Source organism: Lissotriton vulgaris, chromosome 11 (assembly GCF_964263255.1).
Source record: "Lissotriton vulgaris chromosome 11, aLisVul1.2, whole genome shotgun sequence".
Lineage (NCBI taxonomy): Eukaryota > Metazoa > Chordata > Amphibia > Caudata > Salamandridae > Lissotriton > Lissotriton vulgaris.
This window is the reverse complement of record NC_141699.1, coordinates 644871521-644897411: the sequence shown is the minus strand read 5'-3', so window position 1 is coordinate 644897411 and position 25891 is coordinate 644871521.

Genomic DNA, 25891 nt, shown 5'->3' with positions numbered 1-25891 from the left:
TTCTAGCAACCACAGAGTGAAATTCACAGAAACATAGCCTCCCAGTTAATAAAGAGAGGTAATAATCCCAGTGACTTAACCCACAGTAGTTCACCTCCAATGATAAAGACTACCAGCATCTCCCTAACCCCTCCCCTTAAAAATTGTAGAGATCGGAAAGGACTACCAGACAGCATTCAGGGTTCAAAAATTGTACTAAGAGTTCCGGACTGCTGTGTGCTATGTCGATCGGGCGTCCACACTAAGTTTGGCATTGATATGGTGATTCCTTGGGAGCACAAAATAATCAGTTTGCCATAGGAAAAGAGGCCCTACTCTGCTGTTGATCCCCCAAGATGGGGTTTACAACTCACACCCCAGAGGCATGGCAGTCCTAGAACTAAAAACTGAGCTGTCATGAACTGGCCAGAAGGAACACAGCCACTGAGGAGCACACACAACTCCCAGGAGACCCCTTCCGAGAACTGCAGCGTTGCAACAAAAGTTATGTATATTTATAAGGTTATTTAAGATCTGCTCACTTTGGATAGTCCCACACTTGATTACGGCCGAGGAACTGCTGAGTCAAAAGAAGTCCGGGAACTACAGCACCTGCGTATGGATCTCTCATTTGTTACCAACAATTACACCAAACAGAACACCAGCATTTCACATGCACTGCAAAGCACCCTTTTGATTACCACATTGTACCAGCACATGACCACAGTTGACTCCAAAGCATCAGTCAGGTTATGTTATATCTGTTCATTAATACCATATGCAGTAGGCATAGACAGGCTTTACATGTTCCAAGAAGTAGCCCCAGAGAAAACAAAATGCCTTATGCACCTATGTAAAATAAGGGCCAATATACAACCCAACAAGATGGAACCACACAGGGTAGTTGTAAACATAGCCCAATAGGACACCCACCAAACAGCTCTTTACATCCTAACTGAACCCACTGATATCCACACCAAGTTGAAAAGGATGCATAGGAAGGACCACATAGGGGAAGATATCACATGGCTCAGAGTTTCCTGGAGAAAAGATTTTTGGAGGTGGCAAAAGCCCCATTTCAGTGCACAAACACGCCTGCTATACTATCCATCTGTGAACTGAGAGTGGCTCTTAGTGTAACCGTGAATGTCTTCTTAAACAGAAAATGGTTTCCCGACATGGAATTCCTATTTAGGGGCATTCAGCTCATGGATAAAAGGGGATAGGGTCATATGGGAGAGGGTTGAATTAAAGTATGACCACCGCATGCCAGGAAATATGGGACACCGAGGTGGGGGGATACCATTGGCTAGAAGGGAAAGGACAAATCCCGATTGTACAGAAACTAACACTATGGGGCAGATTTACAAAGGAATTGTGCCATGGAATGTCCCTTTTATGGATGTTCCAGGGCACAATGCCCTGCACCATATTTACAAAGTGTCGAAAAGTCACTTTTTGTGGCTTAACGCTGCTTTGTAAATATTGTATACTTTTACGCAGGCATCTGCGCGAAAGGGGCATGTAATGGGTGAAACTGTGGCCGTTCCACCGCAGCACCCATTGCTTTTTGATGCTGCGCCAGATTTACAAGGATCTGTAAATCTGGGGCAACACCAAAAACTAATGCCATGTAATAGCGGGCATTGGAATGGCGCAGCATGGAGAAATACTTTAATTTCTCCTAATGTTTGCTTTTTATATGTGTGCTGCTTCCTTCAGTTCACATGGAAAGAGCAAAACACCATTAATGATTGTAGAACAAGCTCCATTATTGGTGCCTGTGTTGCAGGGAATTATTATTTATGTGCAGGAAGGTATCCCTTCCTGCACATAAACAATAATTAAATAATTAATATTTGCTATTTCTATCAGTGCTGCAGAATGCAGCACACATAGAAGTAACAAATCACCATTATTGAATGTTTATTTGCAGGAAGGGACACCTTCCTGCACATAAACAATAATTCCCTGCAATTCAAACAACCTTGTACTATCGAGTAAGGGTGTCTATGTTGGCATTAGGCAGCTATTTTTAGTGACAGTGCTATGGAAAACACAGGGGTGCATCTTACTGTTGTAAATACTGCGCATCCCTGCGTTTTGGAAATGGGGGAGTGCGGCACTGCAATATTGTATGCAGCATCGCTCTCGCCATTTCCTGGTAAATATGCCCCTGTATTCTTTATGTTTTAGAGGAAAAGGAAGGCTTCCAATAGGCACAAATGCTAACTGCGGAGTGATATGATACATTCAGGATATGCAATGGGGCACCTCCATGCTGATGGACTACTACTGGCAGGGCAGCCCTCAGCTTGTTCCTTGATAGTGGCGAATGTGTTCCCTGGTCACCATGTACACCCCGGCCCTGGTCTTTCCTGGAGAAGAGCTATCAGACTTGTACCAACAACTGTTAAGGACAAAGACAACCTTGCTGCACCAAGGTCATGAAAGGAGAGCTGCCGACTATTTTGGCTGGGCACTATTCAAAGACATTCCAGAAGAATTTAGACTTTTCACAGAAGTGCAGCTGTGGGTAGACGGCTCGATATCCTTCTAAACCCTACAGACAAAAGCTAATGACTGCTGGTCACAAATAACACGGTGGGAGATGCTCAAAATGATGAACAGCACTGAGCTCGGCCTCAATTCTATCAACGATAACATGCAAGTAATCTGGTTCATGGTAATACAGCACCAATTTATACTGTACATAATGACCGCAATGGAGGGAGAGGTCCATGCAAAGATCAGAGCAGCTTGCTGTACGTTCCTCCCAGGGAATGATGTGGACAATGGGACACTGAAGCTTGCCTATGAAGCACAGCGTGACGGACGGAGTGCTGAAAGCTTTCAAACACTCACCCCCAGTCAAGAGATCTGTGTTAAATCCATTGTTCTTTTGCTCACCATGCCACCCCAGTTTGGACCCAGCTACATGCAAATCAGTCTTGACCCTGCTCCCCAATAAACAGTCCAGCACAAACTGCTAGGCCAGGTCCTCACTGGCCTGGAAACAAGCATCCTGGACCCGTTTCAGGGTATCACCCCTCATCAGCCAGCTAGCCTGAATCCAGTGCCACAGCGAACAAAGGATCTACGTCTGGGCATACCCTTGGCCACTTAATGTAAACATAGCAAAACACAGCAAGATGATGGACGGAGTGCTGAAACTTTTCAAACACTCAGACTAGCTTCAAATCCAGTGGCGCAGTGAGCAGCGGACAGTTTGCGCTGGACTCTTCCCATGGGGAGCTGGGTCAAGCCTGGTTTGCATATGGCTGGGTGCACATTAGAATGCCATGGCAAGCAAAAAAAGGCAATGGATTTAACCCAGATCTGTAACTGGGAGTCAATGTTTGATTTGTTCAGCATTCCGTCCATCATTTGTTCTTTTTACGCTCTCCATTCAAGCACTGCACAATCTACAAAGAAGCATCCTCGAAGAGGGAGGTGCCCCTGAGCAGGAATGATTTTCAAATTGGTTCTCCTGGTCCCACAATGGATATCTGGTTTATGTAAAATGCTATTGCGAGTTATCATGATGCTGCTATTGGTATGTTGGGTTATACAATTGGGGATCACCTTCTGTAAAAATCAAAGTGGGAAGAGGCATGTAAATAGGAAGGTAGTTGGTGTCAAAAGCGAGCATAAGGAACAAGAAGCTCCAAATAAAGTAACTGTCTAAATTTATAGATGAACATGATATCTCATCCTTATGACCAGAATCACCCTCTGTGAACTCCACATCAACCTCGACTTGCAAATATTTAATCAAGCAGGCCCTGAGACCAAGGCCCAGGATTGTTGATTGATATCTCACAGTTGGAAGAGTGCACAGCCGGAAGGCAAATTCCCAGGCAGGAAACTCTTGATCAATCCCACAGATAGGTGCAGTGACATAACAAGGGTCAAGGAGATTGTCCCAATAAAGCACACATGAGGGTAAATGCAGTCCTGAAACACCATAAAAAGGCTGATGCCACTTGAGTTAGGAACACATAGCCAATCAGGTCCTAGCACATGCAGTGATGATGTGCTCCCCATGCTGGACATCTGGACATGTTATCCACTGGTCACATTGTGTCCAGAGGAGGTCAAGACCCACCTGTTGTAACAATTAGACAATTAATTTATGACTCCAAAGGCAGCAACCTGCATTCCTCATCATATATGGTATGCCAGAAACCTTTATAACCGTCATGTTTTGTATAAAAGAAGGACACATACTGATTGTAAATGGAGACAGTCCTCAGAACGTATGCCTGTAACTGTTTTCCTGGCCATAATGTTTAATTAAACAAACTGTTCCTGTTTTGCCAGACACGTCTTGTCTTCTGTTATTTAAGGGATTTCGAACTTGAGCAAACAAAGAGTAAGTACAATGGTGCATATTTATCAATATGCTGTGTCGTCCTTGGTCCACATAAAGGGGGGGTGCAAGGGCGACGCAACACTAAAGTGTCCTTGCGCATCCCTGCATGACTTGATAAATCTGGAGTAATGCAACAAAGTGCAAATCGCTGCCATTGAAGCATTCCATGGATGGAGCATGGGTGTTCCCATGCATCCATCCATGGATTTTGGTGCAGTCCCAGATTTTCCAAGAATAGTAAACCTGGAAATGCGTCAAAAGGTTACGCCTACCCAGTAGAGACACAATGAGAAGGAACATTTTAATGTCTCCTCATTGTTTCCTCTTTTTAGGTGTGCTGCATTCTGCAGCACACTTAAAAAGAATAAAATGCCTCTAAGTATTGTTTTCGTGCAGGACGTTGACCTTTCCTGCAAAAAACCCAACCCTGCCTACAATGCAGGCCACCTTGCACCATGGTACAAGGGTACCTGCATTAGGGTTAACAGGGCGCAGCACAAGAAAAGGACAGGAATGTACCGTATAATGTCTTATTACAGCGCATTCCTGCCCATTACCTTTCACGAAGCGAATATGTTTGTCCTTTACTGCAGACTGTTTGGCTTTGCCACTGATTTTTTTATTTTCAAATGGTTTTTGTAAAACTTTATCATACTAACCATTAAAAAATGCAAAACTGTTCAGGCAGATACTTGAACACCATAAGGGGGCAATCCTGAAGGATTTGTTTGTAATAAAGGTTTACAAAAACCAAAGAAAAAATGGCCTGCTAACATTGTGCTTAAACAGTAGCATGGGAGCAGGTTTGGAGTTCGATGACATCACAGAAAACTGCTGCATGATGACCAAATGTACTTCTTAACAAACCAATTCTACAGTGTTTTTGCTGCTTCCAAGGCAACATGTATTATGATTTACTTAAGCATTTATCTTACCTTTCACCAACGGCCCAGTTTCTTATTTTATCACCATCTCAAACACATTTAGCTGTCCAAACTCTAGTAAATGTCAGAAAGGAATATCTTGCTTCCAGCGGCATGCGAACTAAGCAAAACAGCCTCTTCCATGCATGTCTTTAACACGCAGGTGCCTTTACTACACATGTCTTTACCACTCAGGTGCCTTCATCCTACATGCCTTTATCACGCAGCCTTTACCATGCAGGCCTTTACCACACATAGTAAGTATAAATAGTGATGTCATGCAACAGTGTACAAATGATTCTCATTAAATCTAACGCAGGCAGTGGGCAGAAGTACAAAAAGATTCCTGCTGGTTTTTGTGTATTCAATAGGATCTTCATGTCCTTGCTTGTTATTTAACCACCCTGGGAAGTATTACAGAAAGTGCCCCAGGGGAGCAACGGGTACTACTTTGGTATTTAAGAAGTGGCCGCAGACGCTTGTGTGGCCCCTTGTGTAATACCAATATCGATGGCGCCCATAAATCCCCTGTGTTATCTGCAGGGGACATTCCCTCGCTTTCATGGGGCGTGCCCAATGCAAATGAAGGAATCCCTTTGCCTTTGCATCCGCACCATATTACTGACGCGGGCATAGAGGCAAAGAAGCCCTCAGGAGGCACACTGGCAGTGAGCCACCTAAAAAGTGGCACACTGTCAGTGCGCCAACGGATGGCATCCCTCTAGGGGGGGAAAGAGGGTCCCAGGGACCACCCAGGCATCCCCTTGCAGGCATGTGCAGTCACTGACTGCAACCGCCAGCAAGGAGATCTCTAATCCCTTTGAAAAGTGGAGGCAGGCTGCCACCTGCACTGTGAGAAGACGGTGCGGTTGTAAATTAGCCGCTCTGATTTTCACCTGAATGCACTGCCCTGGGGGCAAGGTGAGTTTGCGGCTGCTCTGTGCACAACGCACACATCGTAATAATGTGCATTTTCATTGTTTACGCCGGGCACACCTTTTTAAAGGTGCACCCAGTGCATACAATGAAAATGTACTTATTGTGTAATGTGGCCCCTGTTCTATCCAGCTCCTCTCATGTGCCTTATCGTTTTATGAAAATGTGTCTTCTTTTGGTCTTGTTCAGTGCCACTTGTATCATCAACGAGCCATAGTACTTTCAAGACTGTTTATTAACTACAAGTAAATAGTTGTGTGAAGAAATGTCCATCTAGTACTTTATTGTGTCTGCAGATGTAGTTACTTACGATGTTTGTGCACAAGGTCGACTTGTATCCGCAGTGTGTCGATTTGCTTGTCATGTTTATTTTGGGAGTTACCATAGTGACCCAGTTGGTGTTTCTTCTGAACATCTCATGTAAATGTGTTGATACTTACAGTGCAAGAGAATTAGCTACATGAAGGCAGGAAGCAGATGTGAGATTTTATTTTCAATCAAATTAACACATCACTTAAGCAAGACTACAAAAGTTTGGAAAAGGGTCATGTGAACTTCACAGAATGAGGGAAAATCCTGAACTCTAACAGAGCCGAGGTGAGAGTTACTTGTGGGCAAACTTTTATAATGACAAGAAAGGTTTCAAATCCTTGCGTTAGAGGAAACATCTGTCACAGAAGAATACATTAAAAGCAATGGCTTAAAGAAAGTTGGAAATGAGAAAGTTGTCTTTAATGGAACAAATAGAGCCGCGATTGTTGTTAAACATGACACAAGTGAAGAAGACGTTGTGGATGTTGCTTGTGAAAGCCTATATGATCAAGCCACAGATGAGTTTTGGGATGCAGATGTTTCCTCTGCTGATATGGATGCAGAAGACAAACGTTTGAAAGATGTGAATAAAGATATAGGGGCATTGGCTTGCAAGTAAAAGAACTGCAAGGAGAGTGTTTGTTTGATCCCAAAGACATTCATCATCTGAGGTCCCTAGATGTGTGGCCTACGGCAGAATGTAGAAATAAATGTAGTGCCAAACCCTTAGTCAGTGATACTAGATTATAATGAGAGCCGTGTGCTGGACACCTGATTTGGGAAACAAGGCCTGCAATATTCCTGAAATGTACCCCCAGAGCTGATGAGTTTCTTTTTCAGAATGGGTTGTTATCCATGCAATAATTTCGTTGGAGCTTTGAGGATAAGTAATTGTAAAGGTGGGGTAGTGAATATATTGGGGTGGTTGTTAGTCAGAATAGCGAGCAAAAACGTATTGTGGTACCAAAGTATTGTAGCCTAAATATCAACTACCAAAATATTGTGAAGGTAAATCTCTCTCTCTCTCTCTCTCTCTCTCTCTCTCTCTCTCTCTCGTGCTCCCCGCTTCCCCCCCCTCTCTCTCTCTCTCTCTCTCTCTCTCTCGCTCTCTCTCTCTCTCTCTCTCTCTCTCTCTCTCTCTCTATATATATATATATATATATATATATATATATATATATATATATATATATATGCCCGGTTGAAGGCGTTAGCCGAAACACGTTGGCATTCCATGTTGGGTGTTGCTGCTTAATGAAAAACAATAAATATACATCTAATAAGCACTCTGACATCTTATTCCACCTTTGTTGGAGGTGCGTGGAGAGTAGGGCTGAATCATCACAGAGCTATGGTTGTTATGGAGTAATATATATTATATAATTTGCAATTCTTAACTCCACATCTACATAGAGAAATAGGTATATCGGCAAGGTACACAGATGTGGAGTTAAATATAATAAATGTATCCTATACATACTTGCCTTTACAATTTTTTTGTATTCTATATTTTGACTACAATATTTTCTTAGCACCAAGTGTCGTAGCCAGTGAGTGTAATTGGCCCTAGTGAAAGGAAGGAAATGTCCCCGCTGGCCACCACTGTTTGCATTGTGAAATACAACAATAATCACAGTTCAGTGGGCCCCCTCTAGCCACTGCACCTGCTGCATGAAAGAAAGCTTTTCCCCTGGATAGCACAATATTTAAAACTGGATATTCAGATTTCAAACCAGTGGGGCCATTAACTAGGATCTTTGATGTGGCAGAAGAGGTTCAGGCAAGAGAGATGACTATTGATTTAGACTTATTTAGAGGATCGCCCTAAAGCTCTTTTGCATTTTAGGTAATGCAAATGCAAACAAATCACTTTAGTGGAGAGATATTTCTTGTTGTTATTATTACTAACCTTGTCAAGAAGGAGCTTAGAGCCAAAGTTCTTTTTGGCAATGCTTTAGTTAAGAACATTACAAAATGTGTCGAGGTTGTTATGTTATTGGTAAGTATACGTGTAATTAGGGGAGTTTTTGCTAGGGAAGCAGATGTTTTCCTGGCCTACATTTTCAGTAATGTCGGCAGTATCAGGTCAGAGCAAGAGGAACAAAGTATGGCTTTAGAACCACCACTATGGTTTTTCAATCAAAGAAGGAGGTTTGGCAGACATTTTGCAAATCGGGCAACAGTGGAAAGTTTTTGAAAGATTGCTTTTGTGTGGCTATGTTTTCATCACAAAAATATAAAGTGTAGACTGAGAGATTTTGTGAAAGAATGATGTAACTTATCGAAGGATATTCCTGGTCTGAAGACAGTAAGATGTTCTGTCACAGAGTTCCCCAAAGTTCAAGTGCACACAGGGAGACCATAGGATTGATTTCATGGGAGTAGATGCAGTTGAGGAATTTATTGATTTTAAGAGGTGTTCCAGAAACAAGCATTGGTGAATATTTCTATGACACTCCCAGATGTGTGAGCAACATATTTTTGATAAGAAAACGTTGAAAGGTATGATGCTAGTATATTTATGGTAGTTAAAAGAGTGGGTAGTTCACCAACATATCGAGATGGAATGGTTGCATCTTTCGAAAGATGTTTTGCTGTTAAAAAAAATAATTTCCTGGCTGGATTAATTCTTTTTTGTGCCTACCAGTCTGGAATCTGACCCTCCTCTTAGATTCCTGTGGGGCATTATGAAGTGACCCTTTGCTTGCCTTCCTTCTGGTTTGCCCCGTCTCCTACATGCTTTTACAAGGGCCTTGAGGCCTTTTGTATCCCACTTGAGGTACTGGATAATTTAGTTAGACAGCATTCTTATCCTAGAGGACAGCAAGGTGATGGAGGAAAATTATTTTTCTTTTTGTACATTTGAGTGGCTGTCAAAATGAGGTTTTATTATCAAAACAAAAAAGTCGGTTTGGCTGCCGGCCTAGGTGGTGAGATGTGTTTTAGGCGTAGAAGTCAATGCAGTACAATTAATTCTTTGATTGTCTATAATCAGCCTAGAGGTTAGCCGGAAAGAGATCAAATCTGTGTTGCTTTTGGTTTCCTGCCGCAAAAGTGGCGATAATTTTATCGCCGTTCTTGATAATATGCCCCTTTATTCTTTACATAGTACTGTAGCCAAGAAATGTTATCCATCCGGTTACCCCAACATTGAAACTATTCAAATGTGCCTAGGACAAGGAATGCTTTTACATTTTCCTGGATGCAAGTCGTACTCCTGAAGAAGCTTCAGTGAGAATATTCCAGATGTTGATATCACAGAGGGAAACACCACTTCATGTCACTTTCTTGAGTCTCAAAATGGACGTTATGCTCTTTAATTCCAAGCAAAATTGACAACCAACTTATATAGTGAAAAAAGTGCCTTCTTGTACAACTGTTGCAATAATCACACTAATCTGGTCAGTTAACCTTTCCCCGTGGCAAGTATTTTTTGCACAGCTTTCTCAAGCAAACCTACAGTGTGCAAGAGTTCGATTTTTTTTAAAACGTTTTTAGAATTCCCAAAAAATGTGAAGATTTCCAAAAATGATTAGGCATGACTAGTTATGAACTGCTAGGGTATAGCATAGATAGATAGATAGACAGACAGACAGACAGACAGACAGGCAGACAGGCAGACAGACAGACAGACAGACAGACAGATAGATCGACAGACAGACAGATAGATAGATAGATAGATAGATAGATAGATAGATAGATAGATAGATAGATAGATAGATAGATAGATAGATAGATAGATAGATAGATAGATAGATAGATAGATAGATAGATAGATAGATAGATAGATAGATAGATAGATAGATAGATAGATAGATAAGATAGATAGATAGGTAGATGCAGGTCTAAACCTAGTCGGCTCTGATTCTGCTACTTTTTTGCTTGGAAATATACTAACTTTCCAGATATTTTAAATTACTGTGTGAATAATTTAGCCACAGCTCTCCTTCAAAGGCTTTCCGTGGTCTTGTTACACTGATGTAGAATGCTGCATCTTATCCGTTGACCTGGAATCCTCACACAATTAACCACTGCTTGGAGCAGGGGGTAAAGCTGTGCAGAAGCTCTTTTTGAGCCCATGGAGGGGAGAGGCTGTAAAAGGGTAGAGTGATGGCCGCATTTGTCACCCAGGCTTTAAAGCGCAGGCAGAGAGGCCTGTCAAACAAACTGGCTGCAGCTTCCCACCGTTCCGTGCAAATGCCCCAGTCTGGTGTCTATAGCCTCAATTATTGTCTAGTTCAGAGATTGTGGGCCTCGAGATTCCCAGCCCAGAGACACCACGAAAGACAATCTGTCCCAGAGCAGTATCCATCTCTGGATACTGCTCAGTGAAACTTGCAATGAAGCCCTTGGATGGTAAGAAATCCTCATTACAACAAAAGATACAACAAAGCAGAAGCTCAGTCCAGTGCCTCCTGTGATCTAAAGCCTGATTACCGCTTTGGTGGCCTAGGAGCTGGCCGCCATGCCAGTGTCCACTCCAATACCGCTAAAGTCGACCACCACCCACCAGATTACGAGTTTCCTCATTGTCTGGCAGGCGGATGGTTTGGCGGTCCCATTGTGGTGGCTATTAAAAAAACACTTCAATGGGAGCACCTAAAGCCTCCCATTGCACTGTACAGACAGGCGGGTACAAGATGTGCACCCCTGCATGCATCCCCGTGCACCCGGGGCAAATGGGGCTCCGTAGTACCCCCTTTATTTCCCCAATACCAGCCTTTACATGGCAGGCTCATCGCCATGAAAAGGGTGGGGGTGGGGAAACTCGTAATATGCTTGGCAGTGTCGCAGCGGCACCGCCAAGCATATTGCTTCCCCAGACCGATGCAGGACCGTCAGCGATCACGGTTCCCTGGAGGTTGTGACAGTCCTCTGGAGATCCGACAACTGTACTCGAAATACGGTGGTCCCCAACTGCCACTGCACCTACACCGCGAGTTTGGGGGCCCTATGGACCGTCAAACTCGTAATCAGGCCTAAATCTCCTAGAATTTCCCCACTTCTCCATTCCAGATTCTACATTACAGACTAGGTAAGCACCCCAACAACGATACACACCATACATACACACACATATACAGTATAGACCAGTAGGTTTTCAAGAGCAAATGGATGAGAAGAGCTCAATGCAGTTTGCTTGCATTTGCCAGTCTCTATCACCTCTAAGCTGGTTACAACCACCTTGAAGTGGTCCCCTCTTGTGTATCCATACTGCACATCTGAGGATTTTCTCGTGTTATTCTTCAATTACAATGGTGAAATTGCCTTAAAGGAGCTAAGCCAAACTCATTCATTGAGCTGATCCAACTTGGGGCACATTTTGAGATGCTTTTTCTTCAATTTCTTTATTGCTTTTATTGAGCATGGATTACTCTACAGATCACACCGAGGATGGTTCCTCCGACATACATATAGAGCATACCTCTTGAATTTAAGCTGTCTGTCTCATTGCCACCCGGGTGACTTGAGATCAACAATCCACCATGATACCTTTTAGCCCAGTTTCTTCAGTTTTCTTTTCCCACATTTAAAAATAAAATTTACATTATATAATGTGGATTCTCTCATATGCCCTCCAGGAATACCATTGATGTATTCTGAGATGATTCTCCTTGAAAGAAGTAATGAATGATGGGGAATGATGGGTGACTTTTGAAAATGATGTCTGAGTTATGAGTAAGACTAAGAAACCTGATCAATGTAGGCATCATTACAGACAAACTGCCTTTGATTTTTCCTGTTTTTTATTTGTTTCTCTCAATTGTAATTTTCTTAAATATTTTCCCTGTATGCTTTTTTTAAACCTAAAATTATATTTGAAGGATGAATAGTTAGTTTCAACGGCATTCTTTAGGCACAGACATCACATGTTTCATTAGGTATTCTGACTGTATGGAATCCTCATGAAAAATCCATGATTTGCATGTTTACTGTTTGAAACTCATTGAATTGGGCAAATACAGATGCACACATTGTTTACAGCACCAGCTAATTTTTGTATAGAAGATTGGTCTGTGTTGCAGGTCCTTTTTATGTCAATACATCATTATACATTTTCTTGTTCTAAGAAGAAGGAACTTATGGCTACACAATTTCAAGCACAAATAAAGTGATAATTGTAAACATGCACACCCAGCTTGTTTTTTAGGGTCGAGCTTGCAAAATCATACTCTAGCACACGCATCTCGCTTGCAAGACACTGTTGCTAACAAAAATAACTTGGAGCCTGCCGTTGCTTACCTTTTGTTGGCTTGTGAGGAATTCTTCTTTACAGCCTCGTAATTCATCAAGGCAGGCCTAACATCATTTCCGCTCCACTCTGTGGTGCAGGGATCAGCATTGATTGATTCAACTTAATCAGTGCCCGTCCGCTGCTCCCGATGTGATTGAGGTACTATTTTTTTCATTTTAACTTTTAGTGCCCTGCAAACAGAAGTCTTGTGACTGGCAAAAACATGCCCAGCAGAACAAACAGATATAAATGTCCAGTATTTGTAAAGCGCAAATAATTACCCAAAGGTGTCAAGGTGCTAGGGCCCGTCTGGAAGATTAATCGAGCTATTGCCCAGAGTCACTTGGTGCTGGGTTGATCTGCTGCCAGGGATCGAACCGTGACACCCTGGCCGCTGCTCCACACCTCTTCCACAAAACTGCAAAGATTTCTTTTCTATAGTTAACTTTCTTTTATTTTGCCAACTCTTATTCTCTCACTTTGCGCTCATGTTTTCTTATCTTTTTGCTTGTGGGCGCTGTTCTCAAAATATGAGGATCATTTTATTACAAAGCAACATTGTTTTTTTCTTACGCATAATTTCTAAATTTAAGCTTTAACACATAATCATGCATTACACCCCAATCCTCCCCACTCCAATCCACGCCAAATCATCCCACTTAACCCCACACCAATCTACCCCATTCCATCCAATCCACCTCAGACCAATCTAATCCACCCCTCACCAATGCCAAAAAAATTCACCCCAATGCAAACTATTCCAATCCACCACACTCCAATCTTCCCAACCCAATCCTCCCCACTTCAATCTGCCCCACTCCAATTTGCCTCACTTCAATCTAAGACAATCTGCCCGACTCCAATCCAAAACAATATGCCCCACTCCAATCTCAGCACTCTAATCTGTCCCACTCCAATCCAAAATAATCTACCCAGCTCCAAAGCAATCTGCCCTACTCCAATCCAAAACAATCGGCCCCACTCCAATCTACAACAATCTGGCCCACTCTAATCCAAAACAATCTGCCCCACTTAAAACAATCTGCACCACTCCAAACTACCCCAATCCAATCCAAAACAGTCACCCTCACTCTAATCGGCCCCACGTCACTCTAACACAATCTGCCCCACTCAAATCTGCCCCACTCCAATACAAGAAGTGGTTCTGTCAGGTAGAAAGTATGTTACTTAGTGGTGCTCAAAATGCACAAGACTCTACATAACGAAAGGAATAAGAGTCATTGGTGTTAAAGCATCATCTTCATCTGGCCTATCTCTCACCTGTATATAAAAACCTCAACCACCTTGTATATAGTGTACACCTGTTGAACACGGAGCACCTATGTCACACGATCACCACTCCAAACAACTCAACTCCAATCCAAAACTGTCTGCTCAACTTCAACCAGCCCCACTCCAGTCTAACACAATTTGCCTCACTCAAATCTGCCCCACTCCAATCTAAAACAATCTGCCCCACTCAATCCAAAACAACTGCCCACTCCAATTTGCCCTACTCCAATCCACCCCACTCCAATCCAAAATAATCTGCCCCAATGCAATCTGCCTCACTCTAATCTGCCCCACTCTGTTCTGCCCCACTCCTTTCCAAAACAATCAGCCCATTCCAATCTGCCCCACTCCAATTCAGAACGTTCCGCCCCACTCCAATCCATCCCTCTACAATCTGCTCCACTCCAATCCAAAACAGTCTTCCCCAGTCAAATCCACACCACTTGAATCCGCCAAATCTGCCCACTCCAATCTGACCAATCTTCCTCACTCCAATCCAATAAGAATCTGACCCAGTGTAATCTACCTCACTCCAGTAGGCCCCACTCCAATCCAAAACAGTCAGCCAAACTCTAATTTGCCCGAATTCAATCCAAAACAATCTGTCCCACTCCAATGCAATTCTCCCCACCACAAGCCAATTCACTTCACCCAATCAACCCTCTCATCCCAATTCACCCCACCCCAATCCACCACAAACCACTCCTCTCCTCATCAATCCAATCCACCGCACACTACCCCACACCAATGGCTAAAGGTGCATGGGTTTAAAAGGTTTAAAAAGAGTGGAGTAGAGTGTTGAAAAGAGGAGTAGACTGGAGTGTTTTGGAGTTGTGTAGAGAGTTGTGGATTGATATAGAGTTGTGTTGAATAGAGTTTAGTGGTGTGGACTGGATTGGAGGGAAGTGGAGTGTGATGGAGTGGCATAGAGTGGAGTGGTGTAAAGTGTTGTAGAGTGTTGTGGCGGGAGTAGAGTTTCATAGAGTGGAAGGACGTAGAGTGGTTAGAGTTGAGTGGCATAGAGTGGAGTAGAGTGCTGTAGAGTGGGATGGCATAAAGTGTTGTAAAGCAGAGTGAAGTGGCATAGAGGGTGTTGTGTAGACTATGCCTTACGTGCCGATCGACTCGTGGGGCAGGTCGGAGGCGGGGTAGCCTTGATTGTCTGTTCCAATCTCCACTTCCAACTGTTATCATTTACCCCCATCATGGCGGTCGATTTTTTGGTTATTCGATCTGCCTCTTTCCAGGTTCCTCTTACCTGTGTACTCATTTACTGCCCACCACAGCAAATGTCGCACTTTATTCCTGCAGTTCAGTAACTGTTGGCAACCCTAGTAGTGAATAACGCTTCTGTCCTGGTACCTGGCGACTTTAACTTTTGGCCTACTGACCCTTCTGAGGACCCTATATCTAAAAAATTCACAGAACTCCTACTCAATCTAAATTTTTCTTCACACATTCATACCCCCACTCATGTCCACCGCCATATTTTAGACCGGGTCTGATCGATCAATACTCCAATGTCTCCTGCAGTGGTTACCCCCTGTTCCTGGTCTGATCACTCCTTTGTTTCTTTTTCTTTTAACCAAAGCCTTATCAAGAAATCTCCTCTTCCTAGGAATACCTGGGCACGAAACTTGGAATCGTGTAGATTTAGCTACACTCTGCTCCTTCCTTTCAGCTTCATCCCCTAATCTTGTAGGACTTCCCCCTTCGTCCCAAGCAGCTACCATTAACAATTGGCTCTCTGCAGTGTGCGATCAAATAGCCCCTCTTAGACGCGTCAGGACCAGACCCGCCCACAATGCAAACAGATGGTTTAATGTCGAGCTCAAAGAAAAAAAACTCACATTACGGCAGGCAGAGCGCGCCTGGAGACGCGAATATTGCTCTGCTCTAAAATTACAGTACACCTCTCTCCTTAATGAATACAAAAAGGCTATCCTTCATGCTAAAACCGAATACTTCTCTTCCAAAATTCTTCTTGCTGAAAATAAACCTAAGGAAATCTTTTCCACAGTCCATGAGTTAGCCTCCTCAGACAGAGTCACTCTCAAACCTACCCCTTCTCAATCCCTCTGTGATTCTCTCAATGACTATTTTATTGAGAAAATCGTCATCATTAAGTCGAATATTTCATTGCCTACCCCTTCCTTTTCTAATCCCCAACCTTCGCCCAACCCGCTCTCTTTAGATCAAATACCTATGATCACCAAGGAAACCTTTCTGACTCTGCTTGCCAGGGTTAAATCAGGATCTCCGTCTGATATCTGCCCTGCATATTTATTGAGAGAGATCTTTTTTGCCTGCCCCTCGCCCCCTCTAATCTTCCTCAATGATTCTCTCACGCAGGGTATTGTCCCCGACCCACACAAATCAGCTACCATAATTCCCATTCTGAAGAAGCCTGGTGCTGATCCTACCTCCCTCCCCAACTATCGCCCCATTTCCCTTCTTCCTTTTCTGGGTAAGGTCCTGGAATGTCATGTCACTATAGTCCTTAGTGCCTTTATTGAGGAGAGTTGTTTCTTAGCCCCTTGCCAGGCTGGCTTCCGTCCATCACATTCCACCGAATCTGTAGTTCTTTCCGTTCTGGACGAGCTCAGAGGGGGGGCGGATGTCAACTTGCCCCAGGCGCTGGTTCTCCTTGATTTGTCCGCCGCCTTCGACACGGTTGACCATTCCATTCTTCTCACCCGTGTCGAGGCGGCCGGCATTAAGGGACCTGCCCTGGCTTGGCTCACCTCCTTTCTGAGGAATCGTACTCAGGCCGTTCACCTGGCCGACTTCTCCGCACCCTTCTGCAATGTTCAATGCGGGGTCCCACAGGCCTCTTCACTTTTTCCCCTTTTGTTCAACTTATATATTTACCCCCTCATTTTTGCTTTACAGCAAATGGAGGTCACGGTATTCAATTAGGAAGATGATCTCCAGCTGGTCTTTAATCTCTCTCCCTCCCCGGTGTCCATTCACAAATTTCAATCCGTTATGATTTTTATCAGGGACTGAATGAACTGCAATCACCTTAAGCTAAACCCTGATAAGACCGAATTGGTACTTACAGGTGGCAGCTCCAGTCCCTGGACCCCTCTTTTTTGGCCTCCTTCCCTTGGCACCTCCCCTTCACCTTCTTCTTCTGTTAAAACACTAGGGATTAAACTCAATAGCAACCTCACCATGCACTCCCAGATCAGCACTGTGGTTTTATCCTGTTTTTTGACTCTCCGTACAATACGCAAGATCTCATATTTGAGACTAAAATCCCATGTTCAGGCTCAGCCTTTTTTTTCTAATGCGCTTGGCATTACTGTGTTTTAAAAAACAGTAAACTCTAAACGACGTGACCTAAAAGTTATCTCTTAGTTTGCTACACTTCCATATTCAGAAGAACAGATTCTAGGACAGAGACATATATCATTCTGACGTCATGACTGATGGGAGCACTATGCCATTTATGTTCCAATTTCTAACATACCTGGACTCACATATGCGAATATATAGCATACAAATCAGTCAACTTCCGACATATTGGCCACAGCAACCCCAGTCTCCCAGGCCAGGATGCCTTGATCTGGAGTCCATCTGTTCTTTGTCTTCGCTAGCATCCATCCTGAAATCATGAGCAGTCCTACTTTTCATCAAACCTTGGCTTCAGGTCTCTCTGCCCTTCATCATCACTTCTGTTTTTTCGATGCTTCTTGCCAGGTCCCGCACGGTATGCATGCTCACCAAAGACGCATAGGCCCAACCACCTAATCCTCGTGTATACATATCCTTTCTTGAGCAGCGCAGGGAAATAAAGCAAAGCAGTTCTTGTCTAGGAAAGTCAAAAGTAAAACTAATCCGCCACTCATTCCTGCCAAAACCATTTTGACTGTGATGAGTCAAGAGCTTGCCATAGAAACAAAACTAGAAACATGAATCTCGTAGCCTTTTTTTATTTTTGTAAAGCGAAAGCTCTTCTTGACATGTCGATGTGTCACCAAGCAGCCCTGGTTTCAATGAAAATAAACATCTTTGCAAGACAGGCGAAGATGCGCGGGTTCAGCTCTGCAGTAAAAGGCGCTGCTATATACATTGCTATTTCTCGTGCCATATAATGTTCGGGCCTAAAAGTGTGGATAGTCAGGATTTTATTCCTGGTGGTAATATATTGTGATATTGTTGTGCTTTTTCATGGGTTTCATATGGAATGTTCTGGTGATTCTTTGAGGACAGGTTAGGGTAAGGAAGGCCACTCAGACACTGGCATCTCATCAATATGGGCTTTAGGGGAGAGGCCTGCAATCAGCAACCGTACCATAACGTCCTTAACCTCGCCACACACCTGATGTCATTTATTTAGTGTTGGTCATAAAAACATGATGTTAGTGTTTTCAGGAACACTGTCAGTGCCCTTGACTTCTCGATGCTCTGCAGCGAATTACAGAATAGAAAATTCAAAAGGGCAGCAGGGGTGGGGTCCAAAGCTCTGTCCCATCTTCTTGGGGTGTCTTTCAGTCATGAATCCTGCTCCTGATAACCTGTCTGACTCAGCATTTGCAGCAAGGGATGCCTGTCTTGCTGAAGTGATGGAAGAGTTGCCAACAGAGTAGGCAAGGTAAGTAAATAACAAACTACACTGTTGTGTATTTTGTTCCCCGGAGTTTTGCAAACTCGACCCGAAGTTATCAGGTATCTGTTGTGTTACATCAGGACACATTCATTTTTTTAGGCACAGAGAGATTAAGTGATTTGCCCAGAATCACAGGATGTGGAACATCATTGCAGGGACTCGAACCCAGTTCCCAAGTTTGGAGGTCGACCACCCTAGCCGTTAGACCACATCCTCTCCCCTGTTCTGTGAATATGTGCATGTGAATGAGAATGATAGTGAATATGTGAGTGTGTGTGAGCATATGCGAGAGAGATATTGAGTGAGAGTGAGTGAAAGTGAATGACAGAGTGACAGGGAGTGAGAGTGACTGTTCATGAGTGATTGAGAGAGAATTAATGAGAATTAGAAAATAAGAGTCAGCTGATGAGTGAAAGTGTAAGTGAGTCTTTGAAAAACGGCGCCGGGAACTGCAGGAGGGGGGACACATTCAGTCAGGTGCATCCGCCTGTCTACCTTAACTTGAGCGCTACTGCTTCAATACCTTCTCCTCCCGGTTATGGCTTCCCTACCACTACATTAAGGAACCATCTAAATACGCGAGTAAAGTCCATCCTCCACATTTCGCCCTTTCGGGCGTTGGCCACAACACCATTTCCGGTTCTTTCATTTAAGAGGCCCTGAAGATTCGCAGTCTGTTTCCCTGCGATGAAACACGTGTTGGCCAGTACAAGAGGAACAATAAACCGGTGTTTTATACCAAGAACTTTACTTCATTGAAATTCCTTGTCCAGTACTTTGCAGTCTTTTGACTTTGAAAATTCTCGATATGCACGTTTGACTTATGTTACTGAGACTCGAAGTCACCCAGACATTATTGTTGTTTATCCAGTGCAGGGGTTTTGTTGTTTTTGTGCAATTGTGTGGATCTTCGTGATCCAACCTTGAGCGGTTACGAGGGATTACCGCCCGCCCTTTTGCCTGGATTTCGACACTCCATAGCAATATAATACTTTGCGGCTACTTGGTTGCGCGCCTGGCCAATTCTGGAATACCTCAAACCCTGTAAGTGAGTGAGAATGAATGAAAGTGTAAGTGGCATTGAGTGAGAATGTACAATAGCATGTGAGTGAGTATGAGCAACTGATAATGAGTAAGTGAGGAGATGGAAGTAGGGATGAGTGAGTGAGAATGACTGAAAATGAGTAAGTGAGGATGAGTGGGCATGAGGGAGTGAAAGTGAGTGAGAGAGTGAAGGTATGGAGAATGAGTGATTGAGATTGATCTTGAGAATAAGTGAGTGAGGGGGAATGAGTGGGAGTGAGAGTGAATCTGTATGAGTTTGTGTTATGATTGGGATTCTGTCACTGGGGTGTTAATTCTTTGCTCATGAAGGCATCCATGGCTACATGGTGGCACTGGAATATTGGAGATAATGCTTGACACAAGGGAGGGCAGGCATGGCAAATGTCCGGTCCTGGGGTACTTGATGTCATTCATGGCAGAGGGGGCAGCCATAGCAGAATGATGACCCTGGCACTTTGAAGGAAATTCTTGGCATAAGGTAGGACAACCTTAGCGTAAGGTGGTTTGGACACGCATGACAGAATGCTGGCCCTGAAATACAGGATGTATTTTCTGATTACGGGGATACCTATGACAAATTTTCAAAAAAATGTGATAAACTCCTAGGTAGTGTCAGGCTTCATTATGACACCAGTGAAAGTATTTCGTGAATGCGCTTTCAGTAGCTTGTTGGTAAATATATATTAAAGCTTTGTTTTAAAATGCACTATTTGACCCCATATTTTTCCGGAATTTCCTCAGATTAACACCCATCCCCTGCCCACTACTCTAAAGCCCATATTGATGAAGTCAGGTTTTATCACTTTACTTGCTTGCTGAAATTCAGGGCATGTTTTGCGCCTCATCACTTATAAAGATCAACAGTAGCACTGCGATTAGAGGAAATTATGGTTGAGGTGATCGGCTATTTGGAAATAAAGGCCTTTGGGCTTAATTCACAAAGGTAACTGACGCTTCTGAGTAAGTTTACACTTTTGAGTAAGTTTACTATTTGGTATTCGCAAACTCCGATTGTAAGTTACTATCAGAAATAACAATAGTAAATGCAGCAGCACACATGGCTGGCCATTATACAACATCCTCCCATAGAAGATAAGGGAGGAAGAAACTTGAAATAAAACCTCATAGGGAATAATGTTACATTAAATTAAATGATTTAAAATAGTTAAAAATATAAAGAAATATAAATTATTGTTACAAATAATGTATTAAAATAGTATATCTTTATTTAAATATTATTTTAATAAACTATTTAGATTTTCTGAGAGTCAATTTTGAAGCCAGCCTGAAATACTGAGGAGAGGTCCAAAAGGATCAAGCTAGATCTCCCGGTTTCATCAACAAACAATATGAGTTTGATGGACTGTCTCCCCCACTCACCGACTTTATTCCATAACAGAGACAACTTGTATTCAGCCTGCTAGCGGCACAGATATGGTGCAGCACTTGACGTTTTAGGGGGAGCTTATCAGTTCCAAGTCCAGTTAAGGTCTGATCCCCATCATGTTTTAGCTGCTTTGCATAAATGGTGATGGCAGACTTTCATAACATTAGCAAGGAATACACATCTCTTCCAGATAGTCCTCCAGTCAATCAGATGATTATGCAAGGCTCCAGCTCTCTTGCCGGAGTGGTAAACACGATGCATGAAAGGGTAGGCAGCACATCCTGTTGTTGAGGTGAGAGTTGTGACCATGCCCTTGGCCGCAATCTGAACCAGTTATAACTGGCTTGCTTTTGATCATCTTCTAGAAGAACCCCTCTTGGACCTGATTAACTGTATCCCTTTACCTAGTTTAATAAATTTTGCTAATGCTTAGTCACCACAGGTTGTAAGGAGATGTTTGGTTATTCAATACAGTTATATAGTCAATTTTAGTGGTTAATTGGCGGTGATGTAAGTCTCTTTTAAGAGGCAAGTATCAGCATAAGAGTTATTTAAATAACAGAACCTTCGACACATAGACACACGTGAGTCAGCATGTTCGCCATTCCTCTGCTCTCTACTCAGTACTTTGCTCTCATGTCCTTTGTGAGTGCCCTACATTTTCTTTCCAGAATCTGTGAGTCAAAGCCATTCTCCTGCTAATAATAAAAGGTTGGCAGTGGATTTCTGTTACACCTTCTAGTGAGTCTCTATTAGAAGTCTGATTGACTTTTAGCATTTTTTATTTTTGCCTATTTTTGATCATTTGTTGCTGGGTTTCAGCGTGGTTGTTGTTTATGTCTACTTGATCTTGTAAATATTGTAGTTACAAATTCGTCTTAATTCTTCCAGGCATCTCATCTGAACCATAGGAGGTAAGATTGCTTTTTCTTTGAATGCTGAAGCAAGGGCCTGATTTAGATCTTCGCGGTCAGGCTGTCCATCCACCACAATAGTAGTTTAAATCCGTCTGTTAGCATTGCAGAGTAACTCCTGTGCATTTCACATATTGAACAGGAAAACTGCCACCAGTCTTGGCAGAGGTAGATCCACCCTACTCGCCATTTTACCAGGCACACATTGATTAATCCTTTTTTTGTCGGATAACACTCTGTTGGTGTGGTGGTATTCCACTTGCCAAATTGAATTATGTCCATCTTCCAAAGGATCCCCACCGCAACCAGGAAGACGGTCACCCAGGCCCTGGTCACCAGCCGCCTAGACTACGGAAACACCCTCTACGCCGGAACCACAGCTAATCCCCAGAAGAGACTACAGCGCATTCAGAACGCCTCGTCAAGACTCATCCTGGACATCCCCCGCCACAGCCACAGCCACATCTCTGCCCATCTGAAGAATCTGCACTGGCTCGACGTCAACAAGAGGATCACATTCCGACTCCTCACCCATGCACACAAGGCTCTCCACGACACGGGCCCCATCTACCTCAACAACCGCCTCGCATTCTACACACCAACCCGCCAGCCCCGCTCCGCCAGCCTCGCCCTCGCCACCGTACCACGAATTCGCAAAGCCACCGCCGGAGGAAGATCCTTCTCCTATCTGGCAGCCAAGACATGGAACTCCCTCCCCACCCACCTCCGGCTGACACAGGACCATCTCGCCTTCAGGAAGCAACTCAAGACCTGGCTGTTCGAGCAGTAGCGGACCCCCCCCTCCCCCCCCTCCAGCGCCTTGAGACTCTCCGGGTGAGTAGCGCGCTTTACAAATTCCTTGATTGATTGATGGTGTGGGCTCGCAGCTTTGTTCTGTCGGAGTAAATATGTCATGGATCCTTTTTGCTGTGGTATAGTCTTGCATCCTAAAGATGGATGTGTAAGTCACGCACCTGATAGTAATGTTCTAAGTAATCACACCTGCAGAACACACTATAAAACACACCCCATGCCATAACATGATCTTTGCCTTTGTCATAAGCAAACTGCATCATCTAGGCACTTTATTGTCACTCTAATTTACTTTCCCTGTGTTTTTTTCCCATTTACCCAAAAGTTAGATTTGTTTCCTACTTTTACCAAAGTTTTACTTTTAAATCAGGTCTGGGAGAAGAAACCTCCGATTCACATATACAGGCACAGTAGTGACAGTCATGGTGGATGTGATTATTAGGGCAGAGCCCAACTTATTTAGCGTTCTTTTCCAAAGTACAACTATTACTCCAAAAAAGCAAATGTGGGAGAGAATTGCCTCAAGAGATAATGCTGTATCTAATAGCAGGCATTCACCGGAGGAAATTGGGAAGCAATGGAATGATCTGCTGGAGCGTGTAAGATCCCTGGCTTCCAAAGTCCACCTAGCAACCCAACTGGTAGTGGTTCTTCCAGGCCTGTAAACCTGTTGCCTTGGAAGAAAAACGTATGGAACCCTATACATGGAAAACCAACGGGAATCTCAGATGGAGTGGGCAGGTAAGTAAAAACACAGTATACTAGATACCAACTATTAATTGTTTAGGTGCAGATTAGGCAGCCCACATGCGCTGTATTCGAGATACACAGTATTCAGTATATGGGCTTCAACCCCGTCCCCAACTTTTGTTTGGCTTTTATCAGTGTCCTTTAAAAAACATTGTTTCTTATTGGATAATGGCTCCTGCTTGTCGCACCTTTTCTCAATTGCTAACTCCACGCTTCCCCGCTTGGACTTGCCCGCTTCCATTTTTGTCATTTAATTTCGTGTCTGTAGCGCTTTTTTTCAGTGTAGAAGGAGCACTTCTTCAAAGTGAGGAATTTTGTTGTCATCTCAGAACTGCATTTGTTTACACAGTAGTGGCAGCTTTATGTCCTTTGTGCTTTATGTTTTATATCATCTTTCGATTTGTGTTTTTTGTTTTTATACAGTGTGCCCGTAGTCACGCCTACAGGTCGTAATGGTTGTTTCCCTTGCAGCGTTCCCTTCACAGCACCTGCGCTTCCCCCTTCCTCTGCGTGGCGCCTGCAGTTACAGCCTTCCTTTAAAAAAGCTTGTTTTCTTTTTTTTATTGTTATGGAGAGTGTTTACAGTGTGTGTGTTTACAGTGGGCAGTGCAGGAGCCATCGCTACAGACGTGGCAGGGTGGGCAGCCACACACACCGTCTATGTCGAGGGTCCCATTTCCCTGGGGGTAGGCAGGACAGCACTGCAGAGGTAGCGCAGGAGACTCACCTGCATGGTTCCAGAAGTGCTGCAGCGGCAGTGCACACATCGCCTCGTTCCTGTGTTATCTATTGAGCCCTCCCTCCTCCACAGCAGGTAGTAGCTGCTCTGCACTGTAGAGTCTGTGAGGTTGGGGTGCCCCTCTCTCCCACAGGAGCTGCCACGAAGCCTGCCACTCCACCTGGCACCACTCAAACTGTTCTCAGTTTTGGAATTAAAATGTTCCTGTTATTTTTGCTTGTGCATTATTCTATGTAAGTTAGTATTTGCTGCACTATTTTATGTTTGGCTGCCATTTTGAAACATGCTCGAAACTGCTCCTTGTCTTTTCGAGAAACAGCTTGTGGTAAGTTTTGTTTCTCCAGGTGGGTGCCTGAAATTACCATGTTTGAGGATACGCTTGAGAATGTGAAGGAGATACAAAGTGAGGCTACAATTGGAGAATTAGCAATATGGCAAGAAAGTACAGCACAATTGAACAATGAGAGATGTTGGATTGATAAGTCAGGGAAACAGAGATGGATGCTACCAGCTGCATATGTTCTCCCCGTGATCACAATGGCCCATGACCCAGCCCCTTTCAGCGGGAAAGATATTTACAAAATGTTAGACTCTGTATGGCAAAATGACAATATCCCTAAGGCAGCTGCACATTTAGTGAAGTACTGTATGGTTTGCATGATGCACAATGCTGGAAAAGGTACCCCTACACCACCCAGTAATTTTGCACCACCTACTTTCTCTTTTGAGGTCCTTCAGATGGACTATATGGAACTAGACAAGTGTAATAATTTGAAGTACATGTTGGTGGTTGTCTGTGCTTTCAGTAAATGGGTTGAGGCCTATCCCACTAAGGACAATACAGCTGTTACATCTGCAAAGGAACTCCTGAAGGAGTTCTTACCTAGTTTCAGTTTGCCCCCGTCTGATTCTGCAGTGTTAGTGGCAGTTATTTTAATGCAAGGGTAATCCAGCTAATCTGTGATGGATTGAGTATCAACAAAAATGTCAAAAATGATGTGCCAATCATCCACAGTCAGCAGGTTTGGTTGAGAAGTACAATGGTACTCTCAAACTCAAACTGGCGAAAATTCAGGAGACCACAGGGTTACAGTGGCCAGATACTTTACCATTAGCACTTTTGTCAGTAAGAAAAACCATAAACGGACGTTTTGGGAATCTCGGCAAATGTCTGGGGCGTCCAGCGCCCTCGTAGGTTTTCTGATATTGAGTATCTATTGCTGATAGACTATCTTTGGCAATTAACTGAAAGTTTGCATTCTAGTCACCAACAGTCCAGGAGTCCCAGCCAGCTACACAAAAGGGGCCCAGCATGATATCAAGCCTCGTGACTGGGCGCTGGTTCGGAACAGCTCCTCTTATCCACACGTACCGCTGTTAAAATAGCTGGCCTAAAGAACTGGATGTATGCCAGCCATTGCCGCAAGGTCCCTCTTCCTCTGCCCTATGTTGAATGGGTGAAAGAGGGAGTTGGAGACTCCGAATGCGAGCTGATACCCCTGTTCATTCTTTTAGTGACGCGCGGTTAAAGTGGACCAAAACAGATGAGTAAAAT